This window comes from Pristiophorus japonicus, chromosome 10 (assembly GCF_044704955.1).
Source record: "Pristiophorus japonicus isolate sPriJap1 chromosome 10, sPriJap1.hap1, whole genome shotgun sequence".
Lineage (NCBI taxonomy): Eukaryota > Metazoa > Chordata > Chondrichthyes > Pristiophoridae > Pristiophorus > Pristiophorus japonicus.
Genome location: NC_091986.1, coordinates 133,459,113 through 133,479,897, shown reverse-complemented (window position 1 = coordinate 133,479,897; position 20,785 = coordinate 133,459,113).

Here is a 20,785-nt window from a genome sequence, read left to right as displayed (position 1 = left end):
TAACTTTGAAGGTTTGAGGTGTGAATTGGCTAGGATAGATTGTCGAATGATACTTAATGGGTTGACAATGGATGGGCAATGGCAGACATTTAGAGACCACATGGATGAACTACGTCAATTGTACCTCCCTGTCTGGCGTAAAAATAAAATAGGGAAGGTGGCTCAACCGTGGCTATCAAGGGAAATCAGGGATAGTATTAAAGCCAAGGAAGTGGTAAACAAATTGGCCAGAAATAGCAGTGAACCCGGGGACTGGGAGAAATTTAGAACTCAGTAGAGGAGGACAAAAGGTTTGATTAGGGCAGGGAAACTAGAGTACGAGAGGAAGCTCCAGGGAACATTAAAATGGACTGCAAAAGCTTCTATAGATATGTAAAGAGAAAAAGGTTAGTAAAGACAAACTGCAGTCAGAATTAGGGGAAGTCATAACTGGGAACAAAGAAATGGCAGACCAATTGAACAAGTACTTTAGTTCGGTATTCACTAAGGAGGACACAAACAACCTTCCGGATATAAAAGGGGTCAGAGGTTCTAGTAAGAAGGAGGAACTGAGGAAAATCCTTATTAGTCGGGAAATTGTGTTGGGAAAATTGATGGGATTGAAAGCCGATAAATCCCCAGGGCCTGATGGTCTGCATCCCAGAGTACTTAAGGAGGTGGCCTTGGAAATAGTAGATGCATTGACAGTCATTTTCCAACATTCCATAGACTCTGGATCAGTTTCTATGGAGTGGAGGTTAGCCAATGTAACCCCACTTTTTAAAAAAGGAGGGAGAGAGAAAACAGGGAATTATAGACCGGTCAGCCTGACATCGGTAGTGGGTAAAATGATGGAATCAATTATTAAGGATGTCATAGCAGCGCATTTAGAAAGAGGTGACATGATAGGTCCAAGTCAGCATGGATTTCTGAAAGAGAAATCATGCTTGACAAGTCTTCTGGAATTTTTTGAGGATGTTTCCAGTACAGTGGACAAAGGAGAACCAGTTGATGTGCTGTATTTGGACTTTCAGAAGGCTTTCGACAAGGTCCCACACAAGAGATTCATGTGCAAAGTTAAAGCACATGGGATTGGGGGTAGTGTGCTGACGTGGATTGAGAACTAGTTGGCAGACAGGAAGCAAAAAGTAGGAGTAAATGGGTACTTTTCAGAATGGCAGGCAGTGACTAGTGGGTACCGCAAGGTTCTGTGCTGGGGCCCCAGCTGTTTATATTGTACATTAGTGATTTAGACAAGGGGATTAAATGTAGTATCTCCAAATTTGTGGATGACACTAAGTTGGGTGGCAGTGTGAGCTGTGAGGAGGATGCTAGGAGGCTACAGAGTGACTTGAATAGGTTAGGTGAGTGGGCAAATGCATGGCAGATGAAGTATAATGTGGATAAATGTGAGGTTATTCACTTTGGTGGTAAAAACAGAGAGACAGACTATTATCTGAATGGTGACAGATTAGGAAAAGGGGAGGTGCAACGAGACCTGGGTGTCATGGTACATCAGTCATTGAAGATTGGCATGCAAGTACAGCAGGCGGTTAAGAAAGCAAATGGCATGTTGGCCTTCATAGCAAGGGGATTTGAGTACAGGGGCAGGGAGGTGTTACTACAGTTGTATAGGGCCTTGGTGAGGCCACACCTGGAGTATTGTGTACAGTTTTGGTCTCCTAACTTGAGGAAGGACATTCTTGCTATTGAGGGAGTGCAGCGAAGGTTCACCAGACTGATTCCCGGGATGGCGGGACTGACATATCAAAAAAGACTGGACCAACTGGGCTTGTATTTACTGGAGTTCAGAAGAATGAGAGAGGATCTCATAGAAACGTTTAAAATTCTGACGGGTTTAGACAGGTGAGATGCAGGAAGAATGTTCCCAATATTGGGGAAGTCCAGAACCAGGGGTCACAGTCTAAGGATAAGGGGTAAGCCATTTAGGACCGATATGAGGAGAAACTTCTTCACCCAGAGAGTGGTGAACCTGTGGAATTCTCTACCACAGAAAGTTGTTGAGGCCAAATCACTAAATATATTCAAAAAGGAGTTAGATGTAGTCCTTACTACTAGGGGGATCAAGGGGTATGGCGAGAAAGCAGGAATGGCGTTCTGAAGTTGCATGTTCAGCCATGAACTCATTGAATGGCGCTGCAGGCTTGAAGGGCCGAATGGCCTACACTTGCACCTATTTTCTATGTTTCTATGTTTCTATCCCTGACCTCCCGGGCAGCAATGTGTGTTGTGTACACGTAAATAACTGACAAATTGAGCCAGGAGAAATGTAACTTAACCATGTGCTTTACACAACAACCCAAAATGAAGTCCCAAACCGGCATGAACCAGCATGAGTACAGCAATTGTAAATAGCTCCCGCAGGGTTCTAATACCCGTCCAATGAGTTGTAACAAATAAATAGAGTCTGAACACAATAATGTGCTTAAGTGCTGGTGGTATCGAGACTGCAGGTTTCTTCTGCTCCTTCTGCACCTCCTCCTCCTCTGAAGAGGCTGTGCACTCTCTGCCTTGCTACTCATACAGCGGTAATCCTCATTGCCGCGCTTTGTTGTGCAGCACACAGCAGACGACGATGATTCTGGAGATCCTAATTGGTGGGTACTGAAGGGCTCCTCCAGATCTGTCAAAGCATCTGAAGAGCATTTTTAGCATTCCTATTGCCTGATTTATGACACATCTGGTGGATATGTGGCTTTCATTATATTTCTCCTCGGCCTCAGTATGTGGCCTTTTCAAGGGTGCCATGAGTCACGTCTTCAGTCTCCAAGCAGCCAGCCGGACATGTCTGTCTGGAGGTGCAAAGACCTGAGGGAGGGTGGACTGGCGCAGGACGAAAGAATCATGACAGCTGCCAGGGAACATGATGCACACATGCATAATCATCTTTTTATGGTTGCAGACAAGCTGCACATTGAGGGAGTGGAAGACCTTGTGGTTGACAAATACTCCTGGGTGATGCTGGGGTGCCCTGATGGCTACATGTGTGCAGTCGATGATGCCTGCACCTGTGGGAAACCAGCCAGAGTGGCAAAGGCCAGCACCTGATCAGTAACACTGGCTTTATCAGTGGCAAAATTGATATAATTGTCAAACATGGCATAAGTGACCAGTGTGATGCATCTGCGGGTGGCCAACTGTGCAATGTCACAAATGACTGCTGCAAATGCCTGGAAGGAGCCTTTGGCAAAGACGGTGAGGGCACTGGTGACTTTGATAACTGCTGGCAAGGCGTGTCCACCCGATCCTCTGGGCTACAGGTCTGCTTCCAGCAAGCTGCAAATGTCTGTAATGATCTGGCGCAATAGCCTGAGCCTCCTTTGGCACTGCTGCTCAGTCATGTTGAGGAAGCTCATCCTCTGCCTGTACACCCTGTGTTGGGGTATCGCCTCTGGTGTGGTGCAGCCCTGCGCTGATGCTCTCTGTCCTGTGGGTCATCAGGTCATTGAGGAAAAGGTTGTTGCTTCTGATGGTGTGCCTGCTGTTGTTGGTGTTGGGGCGCATTGTGGTCGGAATCTGAGGACCAAGGTGAAACAGTATAAATGGCACCCATGCTGATGTAATCGGTGGCAGGTCAAGGTCAGGTAGAGACCAGAGAGATAATCTGTCAGTGGTGTGATAGCAATGAGGTATGAATGGCTTCCAAAGTTGCAGAAAAGATTTGCAAAGTGCAGACACCTGAATCTGTGCTCAAAATGCAAAAGCTTCCCTTAGGCAAGCAAGCAGGTATCATGTGGCAGCATTTATTCTCCTTTCCATACTCTGCAGTGATAACCTCCAACAATGGTCAGGGAACTTCCACCTCAGCTTGACAGATATGGTTCCCGAGCTGTGTGAGTCTCGTGGTCATGCAGTGAAATTCAAATGGTCTGGTTAAAAACACAGTTAAGAGTCTGACAACAAGGTATTAACAAGAAAAGTTAGGTCGCTCGCCTCTGCCATTCGGATCTGTGCTGTGCTGGCAAACGTGCCACAGTTCAAGGCGTGAGGAGGCGGGATGACAGCGGGGTTCCGACACACTCCCATTTATTGCGAATTTTACTCCCAACCCGCCTCAAATCCTACATGCACGGCAGCATGAAAATTATGACCCATGTTTCCTGGTTGTACACACCTATTGCAACTCAGACTGAGATTCCTGAGCTGCAGCAGCTGACAGGATCAACTGATATAGGAAGAAGTGAGGTATTTGTAAGCCTGATGTGTTTGGAGAACTTGAATAGTGAATTTTGCAGCTTTTTACAGTGATTACTTTTTAGAAACATAGAAACATAGAAAATAGGTGCAGGAGTAGGCCATTTGGCCTTTCGAGCCTGCACCACCATTCAATAAGATCATGGCTGATCATTCCTTCAGTACCATTTTCCTGCTTTCTCTCCATACCCCTTGGTCCCTTTAGCCGTAAGAGCCATGTCTAACATTTATCCATATTATACTGCATCTGCCATGCATTTGCCCACTCACCTAACCTGTCCAAGTCACCATGCAGCCTTTTAGAGTCCTCCTCACAGTTCATACCACCACCCAGTTTAGTGTCATCTGCAAACATGGAGATATTACACTCAATTCCTTTATCTAAATCATTAATGTATATTGTAAAGAGCTGGGGTCCCAGCACTGAACCCTGTGGTAGTCCACTAGTCACTGCCTGCCATTCTGAAAAGGACCCGTTTATCCCGACTCTCTGCTTCCTGTCTGCCAACCAGTTCTCTATCGACATCAGTACATTAACCCCAATAGCATGTGCTTTGATTTTGCACATTAATCTCTTGCGTGGGACCTTGTCAAAAGCCTTTGAAAGTCCAAATACACCACATCCACTCGTTCTCCCTTGTCCACTCTACTAGTTACATCCTCATAAAATTCCAGAAAATTTGTCAAGCATGATTTCCCCTTCATAAATCCATGCTGACTTGGACCGATCCTGTCACTGCTTTCCAAAAGCGCTGCTATTTCATCTTTAATAATTAATTCCAACATTTTCCCCACTACTGATGTCAGGCTCACCGGTCTATAATTATCCGTTTTCTCTCTCCCTCCTTCTTTAAACAGTGGTGTTACATTAGCTACCCTCCAGTCCATAGGAACTGATCCATAGTCTATAGACTGTTGGAAAATGATCACCAATGCATCCACTATTTCTATGGCCACTTTCTTAAGTACAGACTATCAGGCCCCGGGGATTTATTGGCCTTCAATCCCATCAATTTCCCCAACACAATTTCCCGCTTTATAAAGATATCCTTCAGTTCCTCCTTCTCACTAGACCCTTGGACCTCTAGTATTTCTGGAAGGTTATTTGTGTCTTCCTTCGTGAAAACAGAAGCAAAGTATTTGTTTAACTGGTCTGTCATTACTTTGTTCCCCATTATAAATTCACCTGAATCTGACTGCAAGGGACCTACATTTGTTTTCACTAATCTTTTTCTCTTCACATATCTATAGAAGCTTTTGCAGTCAATTTTTATGTTCCCAGCAAGCTTCCTCTCATACTCTATTTTCCCCCTCCTAATTAAACCCTTTGTCCGCCTCTGCTGTATTACAAAATGCTCCCAGCCCTCAGGTCTACTGTGTTTTCTGGCCAATTTATATGCCTCTTCCTTGGATTTAACACCATCCTTAATTTCCCTTGTTAGCCACGGTTGAGCCACCTTCCGTTTAATTTTTACTCCAGACAGGGATGAATAATTGTTGATGTTCATCCATGTGATCTTTAAATGTTTGCCATTGCCTATCCACCGTCAACCCTTTAAATATCACTTGCCAGTCGATTCTAGCCAATTCACATCTCATACCATCAAAGTTATCTTTCTCCATGTTCAGGACCCTCGTCTCTGAATTAACTGTGTCACTCTCCATCTTAATAAAGAATTCTACCATATTATGGTCACTCTTCTCCAAGGGGCCTCGCACAACAAGATTGCTAATTAGTCCTTTCTCATTACAAATCACCCAGTCTAGGATGGCCAGCCCTCTAGTTGGTTCCTCGACACATTGGTCGAGAAAATCATCCCTAATACACTCCAGGAAATCCTTTTTTTATCATTTTCCTAACGCATACCCCGGGGTGCGCTAACGGGACGCAAATGACTTCTCGCCCACGGTACGGGACCACTAGCAACTCCAGTGAAATTCCGCAGAAGTTAGCAATGGCACTAACTGGGAGTGACCCGCTCCTGCCAACGATGACGACAACAATATCGCCGTGCGCAGCTGAAATGACTCAAGAGTCTGTTTACTGTAAACTCACTCAGTTGCAACTTGATCCATCTTTATTCCAGCCCAAGAGTACCAGCTTGCCAAAGACACCCAGCTTATATACAGGTGAGCAAGCACACATGCCACTTGCGTATAGCCCGATGACCTCCGACCGCGGTACCCTCTCGTGTCTCATGATCCCCAAGCATTAATACATAACAACATCCCCCTTTAAAAATTTTAACAAGTCTTTCTACAAATTAAGACGGTCTGGGGCTTTCCTCTCACGAGTTGGTCGTCTCAGTTCAACTTTGGTTCTGGGCAAGCTTTCTGACTCTGTTGAGACTCAGGGCTGAGTAGCCGATCTGATGAGAGTAGTCATGACCACATCAGAGACTGAAGGTTCAGAGTCAGTAATGTCAGCAGAGTCCTCTGATGAGTGAACAATGGTTGGTTGATCAATGACTGCAACTTCCTCACTTGGTTCCAGTTCATCCGTGTGCCACAGCTTAACCTGGTCAAGGTGTTTCCTGCATGTTTGCCCATTCTTGAGCATGACAATAAACACTGTGTTACCCTTATTGGCTGTAACAATGCCGGCGATCCACTTTGGACCATGACCATAGTTCAGTACATTAAACCAGATCGTTGACCGAGATGTCACATGACACAGTAACATGATCATGACAACATTGCTGACTTTGACGTCTGTTTTCAACACGATCATTCAAATCAGGATGAACAAGAGAAAGCTGAGTCTTGAAATTTCTCTTCATCAGTAGCTCAGCAGGAGGAACCCCAGAAAGCGTATGAAGTCTTGGCCTGTAACTGAGCAATATACATGACAACCGTCTCTGCAGTGAGCCCTGAGTTACATGTTTCATACTTTGCTTGATCATTTGAACGGCACGCTCTGCTTCAACATTAGAAACAGGCTTGAATGGAGCAGATCTCATATGTCTGATGCCATTGAGTTTCATGAACTCCTGGAACTCAAGAGTTGTGTAGCAAGATCCGTTGTCACTCACAACAATGTCAGGCAAACCATGAGTAGCAAACATGATACTAAGGCTCTCAATTGTAGCTGTAGATGTGCTGGATAACATAATAACACACTCCATCTGTTATATATGTGGACTTGTTTTTACTCTGTACAGCCACCAGAGGGCTCATCCCCTGGAGTCCCAAGGGAACCCATAATCCCTTGGGAGCACAGGTATTTAAGAAGGCTTCACAGGTTGGAGAATCACTCTGGAGACCTGTAATAAAAGACTAAGGTCACACTTACTTTGAGCTCACAGTGTTCAGTCTAACTCTTTCTCTATACACAACAACTGGCGACGAGATACAGATAGCGAACCCAAAGATGCAGAGAACAGTGCGCATCCGGAAAAATTGCCGGAAGGAGATGATTGGGAAACTTTTGTGGAACGACTTGACCAATACTTCGTGGCCAACGAGCTAGTTGGGGAAGAGAGTGCTGCCAAACGAAGGGCGATCCTCCTCACCGTCTGTGGGACATCAATGTATGGCCTCATGAAGAATCTGCTCACTCCAGCGAAACCCACGTAGAAATCATGCAACAATTTGTGCACACTGGTCTGAGAGCATTTGAACCCAAAGGAAAGCATTCTGATGGCGAGATACCGATTCTACACCTACAAAAGGTCTGAAGGCCAGGAAGTGGTGAGTTATGTCGCCGAGCCAAAATGCCTTGCAGGACATTGCAAATTTGAAGGACATTTGGAGCACATGCTCAGAGACTTTTTCGTACTTGGTATTGGCCACGAAACCATAGTCCGCAAACTTTTGACTGTAGAGACCCCAACCTTGAGTAAGGCCATAGCGATAGCCCAGGCGTTCATTGTCACCAGTGACAAAACTAAGCAAATCTCTCAGCACACTAGTGCTGCTACAAGTACTGTGAACAAAGTGATGTTGTTTTTGAATCTTAATGTACATGACAGGTCACACATACCTGTAGCTGCACATCCGCAGATGACTCAGAGTCCACCATCAAGGGTGATGCATGCAAGGCCATTAACACCTTGTTGGCGCTGTGGGGGTGATCATCGTTTCAATTCATGCCGATTCAAAGGGTACGTTTGCAAGGGCTGTGGAACAATGGGACAACTCCAATGAGTGTGCAGGCGAGCTGCTAAGCCTGTTAAACCTGCAAACCACCATGTTGCAGAGAAGGACAGATCCACGGAGGATCACAACGAACCAGAGCCTCAGATAGAGGAGGCAGAGTTACATGGGGTGCACACATTCACCATGAATTGTCCCCCGATAATGCTGAATGTTGAACTAAATGGACTCCTGGTATCAATGGAGCTGGACACAGGTGCGAGCCAGTCCATCATCGGCAAAAAGACTTTCGAAAGGTTGTGGTGCAACAAGGCCTCAAGGCCATTCTTAACTGAGTTCGCACGAAACTAAGAACTTACACGAAAGTACTGATTCCTGTAATCGGCAGTGCTCCGTAAAGGTCTCCTACGATGGAGCGGTGCACAAGCTACCACTCTGGGTGGTACCGGGCGATGGTCCTACGCTGCTCGGCAGGAGCTGGCAGGGCAAGATACGCTGGAACTGGGACGATGTCCGAGCGCTTTCGCCCGCTGACGATACTTCATATGCCCAGTTCTTAAACAAATTTCCTTCGCTGTTCGAACCAGGCATCAAGAAATTCCAAGGAGCAAAATTGCAGATCCATCTAATTCCGGGGGCACGACCGATCCATCACAAGGCGAGAGCAGTACCATACATGATGAGAGAAAGGGTAGCGACTGAGATAGACCGGCTGCAAAGAGAGGGCATAATTTCCCCGATAGAGTTCAACAAGTGGGCCAGTCCTATTGTGCCAGTCCTTAAGGGAGACGGCACCAGCAGAATCTGTGCCGATTACAAAGTAACTATCAATCGTTTTTCCCTGCAGGACCAATACCCACTACCAAAGGCCGACGACCTCCTTAAACCGCTGGCGGGAGGAAAGACATTCATGAAGCGAGATCTGACTTCAGCCTACATGATGCAGGAACTGGAGGAATCATCGAAAGCCCTCACCTGCATCAACACGCACAAGGGTCTTTTTATTTATAACAGATGCCCGGTTGGAATCCGATCAGCGGCGGCGATATTCCAGAGAAACATGGAAAATTACTGAAGTCGGTCCCACACACCATGGACTTCCAGGAAGACATCTTGGTCACAGGTCGGAACACAGTCGAGCACCTGCAGAACCTGGAGGAGCTTCTTACTCGACTCACCCGAGTGGGGCTCAGGTTAAAACACTCGAAGTGCGTTTTCCTGGCACCTGAAGTGGAGTTCTTGGGAAGGAGGATTGCGGCAGATGGCATCAGGCCCACCAACGCGAAGACGGAGGCAATCGAGAATGCACCGAGGCCACAGAACGTGATGGAGCTGCGGTCGTTTCCGGGACTCTTGAACTACATCAATAACTTCTTACCAGGTCTCAGCACACTTCTGGAACCACTACACATCTTACTATGAAAAGGGGGTGAATGGGTTTGGGGCGAAAGCCAAGAAAATGCCTTTGCAAAAGCGAGAAAATTGTTATGCTCAAACAAATTGCTTGTGTTGTATGATCCGTGCAAGCGTTTGGTACTAGCATGTGATGCGTCGTCATATGGCATCGGGTGGGTATTGCAACAAGCTAATGATTTTGGGAAACTGCAACCGGTTGCTTATGCATCCAGGAGTCTGTCAAAGGCTGAGAGAGCCTACACCATGATTGAAAAAGAAATGTTAGCATGTGTCTATGGGGTAAAGAAAATGCATCAATACCTGTTTGGGCTAAAATTCGAATTGGAAACTGACCATAAGCCACTTATATTCCTGTTTTCCGAGAGTAAAGGGATAAATACCAATGCATCGGCCTGCATCCAGAGATGGGCACTCACGTTGTCCGCATACAACTACGCCATCCGCCACAGGCCAGGCATAGAAAACTGCGCCGATGCTCTCAGTAGGCTGCCATTGCCCACCACGGGGGTGGAAATGGCGCAGCCCGCAAATCTAGCCATAATTATGGAAGCATTTGAGAGTGAGAAATCACCTGTCACTGCCCGGCAGATCAAAACCTGGACAAGCCAGGACCCCTTATTATCTCTAGTCAAAAGCTGTGTGCTTCACGGGAGCTGGTCCAGTGTCCCAGTGGAAATGCAGGAAGAGATAAAGCCATTCCAGCAGCGCAAAGATGAAATGTCTGTACAGGCAGATTGCCTTCTGTGGGGCATTCGAGTAGTGGTCCCCAAGATGGGGAGAGACTCCTTCATCAATGACCTCCACAGTACCCACCCAGGCATCGTAATTATGAAAGCGATAGCCAGATCCCACGTGTGGTGGCCCGGTATCGATGCGGACTTAGAGTCCTGCATTCACAGATGTAATACATGCACGCAGTTAAACAATGTACCCAGGGAGGCACAGCTAAATTTATGGTCTTAGCCCTCCAAACTTTGGTCTAGGGTACACTTCGACTATGCAGGCCCGTTCTTGGGTAAAATGTTCCTTCTGGTTGTAGATGCGTACTCCAAGTGGATTGAATGTGTGATAATATCGGCTAGCATGTCCGCTGTCACTACTGAAAGCCTGCGGGCCATGTTTGCCACTTACGGCTTACCCAATGTCCTGGTGAGCGACAACGGGCCATGTTTTACCAGTGCTGAGTTGAAAGAATTCATGATCCATAATGGGATCAAACATGTCACATCTGCCCCGTTTAAACCAGCGTCCAATGGTCAGGCAGAGAGCAGTGCAAACCATCAAGCAAGGCATGAAGAGGGTAACTGAAGACTCCCTGCAGACTCGCCTATCCCGAGTCCTGCTTAGCTACTGCACGAGACCCTACTCACTCACTGGGATCCCACCTGCTGAACTGCTCATGAAAAGAGCACTTAAGACAAGGCTCTCATTAGTTCACACTGATCTACATGAACAGGTAAAGAGCAGGCAGCTTCAACAAAGTGCGTACCATGATAGCGCAAATGTGTCACGCGAGATTGAAATCAATGATCCTGTATTTGTATTCAATTATGGACAAGGTCCCAAGTGGCTTCCCGACACTGTCATGGCCAAAGAGGGGAGCATGGTGTTTCGGGTCAAACTTTCAAATGGACTCATTCAACGGAAACACTTGGACCAAATCAAATTCAGATTCACGGACTATCCTGAACAACCCACCTTGGACCCTACCTTTTTCGATCCCCCAACATACACACCAGTGGCAACCGGCACCACGGTTGACCACGAAGCAGAACCCATCATCCACACCAGGTAGCCCAGCAAGGCCAGCTGCACAGCAGCCCAGCAAAGGCCCAACAAATGATTCAACAACACCAGCTTTCACACCGATACGATCAACCAGGGCAAGATCGACTCACATTGTAAATAGCTGCATTATTGACTTTGCGGGGGAGTGTTGTTATCTATGTGGACTTGATTTTACTCTATACAGCCACCAGAGGGCTCATCTCCTGGAGTCCCAAGGGATCTCATAATTCCTTGGGAGCACAGGTATTTAAAGAGGCTTCACAGGTTGCAGTGACACTCTGGAGACCTGCAATAAAGGACTAAGGTCACATTTTAGTTTGAGCTCACAGTGTTCAGTCTGACTCTTTCTCCATACACAACACTATCCACTTCGAATATGCTTTTACTATGACAAAAAACATATTTCCTCGGAACGGGCCCGCAAAATCAATGTGGCTCCTCGACCATGGTTTGGATGGCCACGACCAAAGACTCAGCAGAGATTCCACTGATACTTTACTAAGCTGAATGCAAGTATTGCACTGATGCACGCATGATTCCAGGTCAGAGGCAATTCCAGGCCATCATACATGAGACCTAACAATGGACTCCATCATGACAATACCAGGATGAGTGCTATGAAGTTCACGTAAAAAATTTTCTCTACCTTTCTTTGGCATGATTACATGATTACCCCACAGTAAACAATCTGACTGAATGGACAGCTCATCCTTGCAACGGTTGTAAGGTTTTGCCTCCTCCTCTCCATAGGAATGGCGGACCAATCACCACTGAGTATACACCATTTCACAACCGATAAAATAGGGTCATGGCTGGTCCAGATCCTAACTTGTTGAGCAGTGACAGAGTTCCTTCACTCTCAAAAGCATCCATTACCAACAGTAGATTTGCAGGTTGAGGCGTTTCCATCTCAGTTGTAAGTAAGGGCAGATGACTCAGTCCATCGGCACAATTCTCAGTACCAGGTCTATGACGGATGACGTAATCATAGGCAGACAATGTCAGTGTCCGCCTTTGAATGCAGGACGATGCATTGGTATTAATACCTTTGTTTTCCGCGAACAATGAAATGAGTGGCTTGTGATCCATTTCTAGTTCAAAATGAAGACCAAACAGGTACTGGTGCATTTTTTTTTATCCTATACACACAGGCCAAAGCTTCTTTCTCCACCATACTGTAAGCTCTTTCCACTTTAGACAGACTTCTCGAAGCATATGCAACAGCTTGTAGCTTGCCCAATTCATTTGCTTGTTGGAGTACGCAGCCAATGCCATATGATGAAGCATCACAGGCCAATACAAGATGCTTACACGGATCATAACGACCAAGCAACTTGTTTGAACATAGCAGATTCTTGGCTTTCTCAAAGGCTCTGTCTTGTGATGCACCCCAGACCCAGTTATCACCTTTTCTTCGTAACACATGCAGTGGCTCTAGTAAAGTGCTCAATCTGAGTAAGAAATGACCAAAGTAGTTGAGTAGCCCAAGGAACGAACACAGCTCTGTCACATTCTGAGGCTTGGGTGCATTTTTGATGGCCTCAGTTTTCGAATCAGTGGGCCTGATGCCATCAGCAGCAATCTTCCTCCCGAGGAATTCGACTTCAGGTGCCATGAATACACATTTCGAGCGTTTCAGCCTGAGTCCCATTTTGTCCAGACGCTGCAGGACTTCTTCAAGATTGTTCAGATGTTCAGCAGTGTCGTGACCGGTGACCAGAATGTCATCTTGAAACACGACAGTTCGAGGAATGGACTTCAGTAAACTCTGCATATTCTTCTGAAATATGGCTGCAGCCGAACGAATCTCAAAAGGAACCTGTTGTAGATGAACACTCCTTTATCACTGTTGATGCAGGTGAGTTTCTTCAAAGTGTCGACAAGCTACTGGGTCATATAGACCGACATCAGATCCAGTCTCGTGAACCAGCTAGCATCATGAACAGATCATCAGGCCTCAGTAACGGATACTGATCCTGTTTCGAAAATCAGTTAATCGTAAACTTGTAGTCTCCACAAACCCTGACAGTGCCATCACTCTTCAACACAGGAACAAAGGGACTAGCCCAATCACTAAACTCGACCGGTGATATGATCCCTTCATGCTGGAATCTGTCAAGCTCAATTTCAACCTTCGCCCTCATCATGTATGGAACAGACTGAGCTTTGTGATAGACAGGCCTTGCATTGGAGTCCAGGTGAATCTGCCACTTGGCTCATGTAAAATTACCAGTTCAAACAAAGAAGGAAACTTTTTCAGTACTTGAGCACACGATGTATCATCCACCGAGTACAACTTCTTGACATCATTCCAGTTCAGCTTGATTTTTTCGAGCTAATTCCTGCCGAACAACGTTGGACCATTACCTGGGATGATCCATAAAGGTAGCTCATGAACCATACCGTCATATGACACCACAATTGCTGCACTGCCGAGCACCGGTATGAGTTCCTTAGTGTAAGTACACAACCTGGCATTGACTGGACTCAGCTTCAGTTTCACAGCCTTGGTGTCCCACAGCTTGTTGAATGTCCTTTGGCTCATTATCGACTGGCTCGCACTCGTGTCCAGCTCCATTGATACAGGCACGCCATTCAGCTTCACATTAACGGCTATCGGCTGGCTCTTGCTCAGGAACGAATACAGTCCATTCACTTCCTCCTCGGGTTGCGTATCCGGGCCATCACTGAACTGGTTCTCATCAACCACGTGGTGAGCCGCACCATGCTTGCTCCGTTGTGGATACATCCTGTGAACATGCCCCATTTTTGAACATCCATTGCATGAGTATTGTCTAAACCAACACAAATGAGGCCGATGATTACCCCACAATGCCAGCAGGGTGAAATCTGGTTTGAACCAGTTGGCGGAATCTGAGCAGCGGCAGGTTTCGCGTAAGCAGCTCTGCCGAAAACGACGCCATCTTGTTTACAGTATTGCCATGGAACTCCGACTCGTTGATGATATCTGCCTCAAATTATCATCCATCATCCTGCATGCCTGGGCAGTTGCAATGGTCTTTTTCAATTCCAGCGTCTCTGCAGACAACAGCTTCCTGGGGATCGCATCATGGATGATGCCTATCACGAAGACATGTCTTCCAGCATGTTCCCAAACTTACATGGCTCAGCAAGACGTCGCAGGTTGGAGACAAATCCCAACATGTCCTGGCCCTCAGCACGAACATGCATGTAGAAACGATAGCATGATATGATGATCCCCTCTTTTGGCTTCAGATGGTTACCCACCAAAGTACACAATTCCTCGTACCCTTTTTCCGCCGACGTACAGGCGAGAAAAGATTTTTCATAGGCCGTAAATTTTCGGACCACAAATGGTGAGAATTGCCCTGTGCTTAACTGCGTAGGCCTCTGCCTCCATGCCGTTGGCCACAAAGTACTGATCCAGATGGTCAACAAAATCTACCCAATCTTCGCCCTCCATGAATCTCTCCAGGATTCTAATAGTGCCCGTTGTGCATGCGAAGGTTCTTAAATTACCTCGTCGCCAATTGTAATGACTCAAGAGTCTGGTTACTGTAAACTTGCTCAGGTGCAACCTGATCCATCTTTATTCCAGCCCAAGAGTGCCAGCATGACAAAGACACCCAGCTTATATACAGGTGACCAAGCACACATGCCACATGCGTACAGCCCGATGACCTCTGACTGCGTCACCCTCTGGTGTCTGGTGACTCCCAAGCATTAATACATAACAGCAGCGGCCCGTTCTCACCATAAAAAGTAGGACCTCAAAGGTAGTAATCTCTGGATTGCTACCAGTGCCACATGCTAATCAGAGTAGAGGAAGCAGGATAGTTAGAATAAATACGTGGTTTGAGCAGTGGTGCAAGAGGGAGGGATTCAAATTCCTGGGATATTGGAACCAGTTCTGGGGGAAGTGGGACCTGTACAAAAGGGGCGGTTTGCACTTGGGCAGTTCTGGAACTGATGTCCTGGGGGTAACATCATCCCGAGGTAGAAAACCATCCCTTATGCACTCCAGGAAATCCTCCTCCACCGTATTGTTTCCAGTTTGGTTAGCCCAATCTATATGCATATTAAAGTCACCCATTATAACTGCTGCACCTTTATTGCATGCACCCCTAATTTCCTGTTTGATGCCCTCCCCAACATCACTACTACTGTTTGGAGGTCTGTACACAACTCCCATTTTGCCCTTTGGTGTTCTGCAACTCTACCCATATAGATTCCACATCATCCAAGTTAATGTCCTTCCTAACTATTGCATTAATCTCCTCTTTAACCAGCAATGCTATCCCACCTCCTTTTCCTTTTATTCTATCCTTCCTGAATGTTGAATACCCCTGGATGTTGAGTTCCAAGCCCTGATCATCCTGGAGCCATGTCTCTGTAATCCCAATCACATCATATCTGTTAACATCTATTTGCACAGTGAATTCATCCACTTTATTACGGATGCACCTTGCATTAAGACATAAAGCCTTCAGGCTTGTTTTTTTAACACCCTTTGTCCTTTTAGAATTATGATGTCGTGTGGCCCTTTTTGTTTCTTGCCTTTGTTTACTCGGCCTTCCACTATTGCTTTTTACATTTCTACCATCTGTTTCTGACTCCATATTACTTCGCCCTGTCTCGCTGCATAGGTTCCCACCCCCCTGCCATATTAGTTTAAACACTCCCGAACTGCATTAGCAAATATGTTGAGGAACCAACTAGGGGGGAGGCCATCTTAGACTGGGTGTTGTGTAATGAGAGAGGATTAATTAGCAAGCTCATTTTGCAATGCCCCTTGGGGAAGGGTGACCATAATATGGTGGAATTCTACATTAGGATGGAGAATGAAACAGTTAATTCAGAGACCATGGTCCAGAATTCAAAGAAGGGTAACTTTGAAGGTATGAGGTGTGAATTGGCTAGGATAGATTGGCGAATGATACTTAAGGGGTTGACAGTGGATGGGCAATGGCAGACATTTAGAGACCGCATGGATGAACTACAACAATTGTATATCCCTGTCTGGCGAATAATAAAAAAGGGAAGGTGGCTCAACCGTGGCTATCAAGGGAAATCAGGGATAGTATTAAAGCCAAGGAAGTGGCATACAAATTGGCCAGAAATAGCAGCGAACCCGGGGACTGGGAGAAATTTAGAACTCAGCAGAGAAGGACAAAGGGTTTAATTTGGGCAGGGAAACTAGAGTACGAGAGGAAGCTTGCAGGGAACATTAAGACTGACTGCAAAAGCTTCTATAGATATGTAAAGAGAAAAAGGTTAGTAAAGACAAACATAGGTCCCCTGTAGTCAGAATCAGGGGAAGTCATAACAGGGAACAAAGAAATGGCAGACCAATTGAATAAGTACTTTGGTTCGGTATTCACTAAAGAGGACACAAACAACCTTCCGGATATAAAAGGGGTCAGAAGGTCTAGTAAGAAGGAGGAACTGAGGGAAATCCTTATTAGTCAGGAAATTGTGTTGGAGAAATTGATGGGATTGAAGGCCGATAAATCCCCAGGGCCTGATGGCCTGCATCCCAGAGTACTTAAGGAGGTGGCCTTGGAAATAACGGATGCATTGACAGTCATTTTCCAACATTCCATAGACTCTGGATCAGTTCCTATGGAGTGGAGGTTAGCCAATGTAACCCCACTTTTTAAAAAAGGAGGGAGAGAGAAAGCAGGGAATTATAGACCAGTCAGCCTGACATCGGTAGTGGGTAAAATGATGGAATCAATTATTAAGGATGTCACAGCTGCGCATTTGGAAAGAGGTGACATGATAGGTCCAAGTCAGCATGGATTTGTGAAAGGGAAATCATGCTTGACAAATCTTCTGGAATTTTTTGAGGATGTTTCCAGTAGAGTGGACAAGGGAGAACCAGTTGATGTGGTGCATTTGGACTTTCAGAAGGCTTTCGACAAGGTCCCACACAAGAGATTCATGTGCAAAGTTAAAGCACATGGGATTGGGGGTAGTGTGCTGACGTGGATTGAGAACTGGTTGGCAGACAGGAAGCAAAGAGTAGGAGTAAATGGGTACTTTTCAGAATGGCAGGCAGTGACTATTGGGGTACCACAAGGTTTTGTGCTGTTTACATTGTACATTAATGATTTAGACAAGGGGATTAAATGTAGTATCTCCAAATTTGCGGACGACACTATGTTGGGTGGCAGTGTGAGCTGCGAGGAGGATGCTATGAGGCTGCAGAGTGACTTGGATAGGTTAGGTGAGTGGGCAAATGCATGGCAGATGAAGTATAATGTGGATAAATGTGAGGTTATCCACTTTGGTGGTAAAAGCAGAGAGACAGACTATTATCTGAATGGTAACAGATTAGGAAAAGGGGAGGTGCAACGAGACCTGGGTGTCATGGTATATCAATCATTGAAGGTTGGCATGCAGGTACAGCAGGCGGTTAAGAAAGAAAATGGCATGTTGGCCTTCATAGCAAGGGGATTTGAGTACAGGGGCAGGGAGGTATTACTACAGTTGTACAGGGCCTTGGTGAGGCCACACCTGGAGTATTGTGTGCAGCTTTGGTCTCCTAACTTGAGGAAGGACATTCTTGCTATTGAGGGAGTGCAGCGAACGTTCACCAGACTGATTCCCGGGATGGCGGGACTGACAGATCAAGAAAGACTGGATGAACTTGGCTTGTATTCACTGGAATTCAGAAGAATGAGAGGGGATCTCAAAGAAACGTTTAAAATTCTGACGGGTTTAGACAGGTTAGATGCAGGAAGAATGTTCCCAATGTTGGGGAAGACCAGAACCAGGAGTCACAGTCTAAGGATAAGGGGTAAGCCATTTAGGACCGAGATGAGGAGAAACTTCTTCACCCAGAGAGTGGTGAAGCTGTGGAATTCTCTACCACAGAAAGTTGTTGAGGCCAATTCAATAAATCTATTCAAAAAGGAGTTAGATGTAGTCCTTACTACTAGGGGGATCAAGGGGTATGATGAGAAAGCAGAAATGGGATACTGAAGTTGCATGTTCAGCCATGAACTCATTGAATGGCGGTGCAGGCTCGAAAGGCCGAATGGCCGACTCCTGCACCTATTTTCTATGTTTCTATGTTTCTATGTTCTTACCCGCGAGTGAAAATTTTGTAGCGCCCTGTGAGGCAACCTCGGGTGATGTCCACGCCAGCCTCGCGTGTCGCGAACCAAACTTCAGTCAGCTCGCGGGGCGAAAATTAAAGGGGAGGTGTGGCACTCACATTTTTTTAAATGGCCGGCTTACCATTCATGGCCTTGCCCTCTTCATATCGCGGGGTCCATGCCACGATGTTGAAACCCGGCACTCCGCTTCTGTGCCGGGCTGCTTTCATGGCACCCCACTGCCCAGTGGTGTAGTGGTGGCCCCTTATTCCCAATGCAGAGATGCAGCATGCCGTCCCCTTTAACAGAAGAAGAGGGCCCAGTGATCTCGCCAGCGCTATGTTCCTCTCTATGTAGTGCTGGAAAATTCTCGATGTTAGCGCCCCAGTCCCGCCCCCGAGAGGAAGTGGAGTGCGTGACATTGCACTCCACTTCCTCTCGGGGGGGCGATAACCCCAATTTAGCTGCTGGGGTGAGACATCTGCGCTTGGCATAGGAAATCCTGTTTCGCAGCTTTTACCGCCCACAACCGACAAGTACCCAATTTTGCTTCCCTGGTCTTGCTTCTCACTGCCACTGACATGGTCAAACCACTGGCAGAAATTCATAGCCAAACCACCCCCAACCCGCAGTGAGGGCCTTTCAGGACAAATGGACAATGGACAAATAATTGCATGCCATTATCATGAAAGTGGAAGAGCAGCGCAGGATGGAGCAAAGGTGCATCAGACAATGGTTGCATCAAGGGACATCAGAGTACATCTCATCACTGGAATCTTCTCTTCTGTATAACTCAGTGTACCTTTGACACCAGAATTTTACCTCCTTTCCCCCACTTTCAAATAAAGGAACATTGCTTCAATCCAGTACCCATCCTACAGCATGACAACACATCAGCCTTCTTTGCCCCTACATGACCGTGTCGATAAACATCACCTGAGTGAAGGCATCAGCACCAAATAAATGCATCTTTTCCTTTATGACTCTAAGCTCCATCGATAACAAAGAGTATGTTAGTGCACTTTCCATTTAATTAGAGTGAATTCCAAAGTGGACACATTCAACTTCTTCTTTCTTAACGCTGTGCAATTCCCTAGATGCCTACCTGTGCCTTTCTTTAGCTTTTCTCATGCTTCTTATGGGCTGAGAGCTATGGTGCAAAACTGGGGCACTTTGCTTTTTCTGTTCGTGGGCTCTAACAGGGTGCAAATGTGTTTTCGCCCAACCGCAGTGAGAACAGCACTACCCGTTAAATTGGGTGGGAGTTTTGCAGCGGCGATAGCACGTAGTGCCCCACTTGGCTGCGTCTGGTGATGATGATGTGTGCCACACCCTGTTACTGCCCCGGAAGGTAAATTCGCACTCGCCCCCTGTTTTCCTGCCTGCCGCTGATGACGACAGCTTCGGCTGCGTGTTTCAGTCGGTAGTCGGCTGGAGGAGCAATGGTCGAGAATTCAAACAGGCTGCAAAGTTGAGAAAACACAGACCCCAGGCACAGACCCCTGCCTAAGTGAGAATAAGCACATTGCATTGAGCTATAGCTCACGTTTGACATTTCAGGACTTTGGGTAGGGAGCCAATCATGGGTTAACAACATACACTGTTGGATCAATTGAGCCAATAAGGTCAAAGGAGGCGAGCTCACAATTGTAAATTGATCCAGGATAAGTACAGCCGTTTTTTGCCATGTGTTTCAGAAGGACAAAGGACCTGGCATAAAGCCAACAGTTTGTTATAGCTGCCAGAATTAAGTTACTTTAAATCTATTACCGGATTTCGCATCTCATTGAAAATTAAGAGATCGAATAATTTTGGCATCACGAACAGGATCGCTGACGGAAGAAACTGAATTTTGGACATCGGACCTACATACTGAGGTAAGGACACCTCTTTATTAAAGTCCTCGGTCAATTGTCTAAATTCACCTCCCCTTCTACGCGATTCCGAAAGCCTCCGGTTTGCGAACCCTCCGGTTCGTAATTGGCTCGAGGTCCCATAGACGTCTAAACTTCGGTGGTGTGTTAGTTAATTCATCACCGACCCAGTGATCGGCTGGAAAGCTTACGACTTGAGACCCCAGTAAAAAAATTAGTACTATGGCAGCAGAAGATAAGAGCAAAGAATTGCCAACAACTGTTAAAGGCGGGCGGGCACCACCTGAGGCTTCGATAGACGAAATCCTCGAACAGTTGAAAGAATACATAGAG